Raw genomic sequence first — 3,567 nt, forward strand, 5'->3', positions numbered from 1 at the left:
AAGCTGGCCTAGCTGATCTCCAGAGGCCCCTTCCAACCCAGTGATTCTGTGAACAGGACTGAGCAGTGTCCCCAACTGCTGCCAACCAGCCAGCCCTCGGGTAACCTGTCTGGAACCCCATCCCAGAGCTAATACCCTCCCTTGGTCACTTTGCTTTCTGCTTTTGATAAGTCTTTTGGGTTATGCTATCCCTTTTGCTCTATGACAACTGGTCACAGAAACATCTTGTTTCAGGATTATCCCTATCACACACTCCTCCAGTCCTTCTCCAGCTCTCATTGCTTCTACCACTGCCATGAGCAGGAACCTCCAGCCATCATTGTTTGCTTCTAACCCACCACTGTGGGCTTGCAGGAACCAAAGGGTGACAAGCCTCTTTACCTCCCTGTGTCCCTCTTGCCTCACATTTACTACAGCTTTGGTCCTTTCCTTGATCTTCTGTGACAAATAAATTGAAAACACATTTTTGCTAGCAAGAGACCTCTGGAGGCAAAGGCAGCAATCCCTCAGGAACAGTGGCACTGGACTTCAGTTCCCACAAGCCACCTTCATGGTTTTCTCAGAGCTGTCCAACTCCACATTTGCCATTAAAACCAGTCCTGGTTAACCACCAGCCATGGATTTTTCTTTGCAAGAGCCAAGAGCTGCACCTCAGTGTGTGTGCACACCAGGAGGAAGAGCTGCCCTGTCCTCAGCTCCTGAATAAGGCAACTAGGGCCATGTGCCAGCATGCAGATGACTGGCACTCACAGCTTCGCAGCCCAGCTGCCTGTGAAGAGATGCAGGTGCTGTTAGTGCAGTGTGGCTCCTCCCAAGTCCGAGATAGCATCAGGAACAGTCATTTCTCCTCTTCTCCTCCAGCAGGAACCAGCACGCTGCAGACTGACTCAAGGGTGCAAGAGACTCCCCTCTCAGCTGCTGTCCTTCATGCCTTTATCGCTTTCCTCTCTCAGATCAAAACCAAAACTTAGTGCAGACTTTCGAGCAGCGCTGTCAGAGGAGACATCAGTGTTGGTAAACCTGAACTCGTATGAACGAGAAAATCCAGCCTGCCTGTCTCTACATAGTGGCAGGCTTAGAGTTCCAAAGCCTTCAGAAGGCGTCTGTCTCCTTTTGGTAGCACCCAGCCACCTGACAGACTGCTGTGAGGAGAAAAGGTGTGTGCCATGCAGGGAAAACCCTGCCAGCCCTGGCACGCCTTGGACAATGCCACAAGCCACCTTCATCCAGTGCTGTGGCAGAAAATGCAGCTGTCCTTTGGCACAATGAGTTACAGGGCTGCAGAGAGAGGAGCACAGGTACCTGCTGGAGTGTACTGGGAATGGGGAAGTGAGGGCAGGACAGAGGGCAGGAATAAATAACATCTTCCTCTTTCACCAACAGCGTGTGGTTAAGTTAAGCTCAGATCGTAACACTGAACCTTATCAAAAGCTGCAGGGCCAGGGAGACCCAAAGCCAAGAGAAGCACCAGTTGGTACTGAAAGGAGAAGTGTGTTTGTGGCCCCATCTGGCTATGCATCATCATCACCTCCCTGATGCCAGCTCCAATGTCAATGTCGCTGGACAGGGGCTTGGATCAGAGAACAGAGAAGGAGAGTATTTCTATTGTGGTGTCTTTCAGTTCCCTGATCCCTGATCAGGTCCCTGAGCAAGCTAGTTGCATACCTGCACACAAGGGAAAGCCTACCTGCACAGAGCCATGGGAGACACACAGATCTGTCTTCTTCTCACACACCTGCTCTACTGTAATGTGTGCCAGGTACCTGTGGTCCCATAAATTTGGTTAATTTGGTTAATTAGCTCTCATTTGACACATTTATTAATTCCTTATTAGACACCACTGCTGGAGAAAAGGAAAACATGCCAGAGCAAACCCCACTCGGCACTTGCTGTCTTTCTTACCTTCTTTCCAAATGTTCGCTCAACAGAAAGGAGGCTGGGCTGTGTGGACAATTGGTCTGCAGCAAAGTTTTCAGTGTCACATGTGCCAAGGGTCAGAAGGACACATCTGGGGGGCTGCTGGCACCGATGCAGGCACAATTTGCTCAGACTTAAGTCAGAAGAGAGGTGTTTCCACGAGGGAGATGATATGAAAGCAAAGTTACTGTGTACGCAGAAGTGATCTCCCACTGCCTTTGCTGAGCAGAGTTTGTCTCATCCCATGACACATTTTGCCTCAAACAGTTCCTAAATTCCTGGTTAGATGTGTAAATATTTAGCAATTTGTGAAACCACAAATATTCATATATCTCAGTAAGTGATCTTGTAGGTGGCAAAACTGACAAACAAAAGGACTCCCACATTCTTAAACTAACAAAAATTCCCAAGTATTTCAATGGCACAGAAGAGTCCCTGGCCTCACTCCTGTAGCACCGAGTGGGGAAATTTTGCTTCTACTTTCCTGTATTCCCAGGTAAGAATGAGAAACAGAAGCTCAATGGAAACATGACAGATTTTTAAACTCATTTGCACTTGAGAAACCAAAAGGCAATGCCAGACCTATAGGCAAAATGTCCTTTTGCGCAGAACTTTTTGCTTTCAGAACATTACTCTGCATGCATGTGGTGGGCTCGGTCTGCTCAGGGCTGCACCTCCTGCCACTCTGGATTCCCCAGAGGGTGCGCATGGAAAACCTGGGACGGGTAGTGCCTGCCTTGCGGGTGAGCACACCAGGCTCTCTGGTTCCGCTTAGAGACCTGGAGGACAAAGAGAGGCTGACCTGAGAACCATTGCGCTGCTAACCACTTCAGCCCAGTCACAGCAGGGACATGACTTCAGGAGAGCATTTCCATACCCACATCCTAGGTTAAGTTCCAAATGACAACAGGGCATGGTCAGCGAGGGAAGGACCGATGGCCTCACAGCAGGTTCTTGCTTTGGTGCACGAGACGTTTCACTTTCAGAAATGCAGAGGTCATGAAGGCACTCTTTGTGGACATATATTTTACACTCGCATTTTGTCTTGTTTCCACAGGAGAGAAAGTAGTAAGTTCGGTCACAAGCAGTACTGAGGTGGGAACAGAACTGTTGCCCTAGCTGTTAGGGCCCTGAAAACAACCAAAGCTAAGAGAGCTTCTCAGCATCCTGATGAATGTCCATGACCTTTGAGTCTGGGCAACCGACTGTAACTCTGCTGGGGCTCTCTGGGGCAATGCCACACCTGCGGCAGCAAGGTATCCCCAGCCAGCTGGGGAACAGGAGGAACGTATCTAAATTACCTCTTCCACAACACAAAGCCAAGAGATGTTCAGTGAAAGGAAATGACAGGGTGAGGGAGAGGGAGAGAGGGAAGGGGAGAGGGGAGGGGAGAGGGAAAAGGAAGGGGAGAGAGAAGGGGGGAGAGAGGGGGAAGGAAGGGGAGAGGGAAGAGAGAGGATCTTGCCCAGCATCTGGCGCCCACGCATGACTGACAGGGGCGGTATCGCCTCAGCCACCGACTTGTGCTGCTGTTTAGCACTTGTGAAAACACGAGTGTCCAGAGGAGCTCGCAGCTCGCCGTGCAGCCCTCACGCCGCTGCTCCACGGCCGCAGCTGAGGGCTCCAAAGGCTCCGGCTGCCGAGCGGGGC

The sequence above is a fragment of the Charadrius vociferus genome, unplaced genomic scaffold (genome assembly GCF_000708025.1).
Source record: "Charadrius vociferus isolate BGI_N301 unplaced genomic scaffold, ASM70802v2 scaffold415, whole genome shotgun sequence".
Taxonomy (NCBI): domain Eukaryota; kingdom Metazoa; phylum Chordata; class Aves; order Charadriiformes; family Charadriidae; genus Charadrius; species Charadrius vociferus.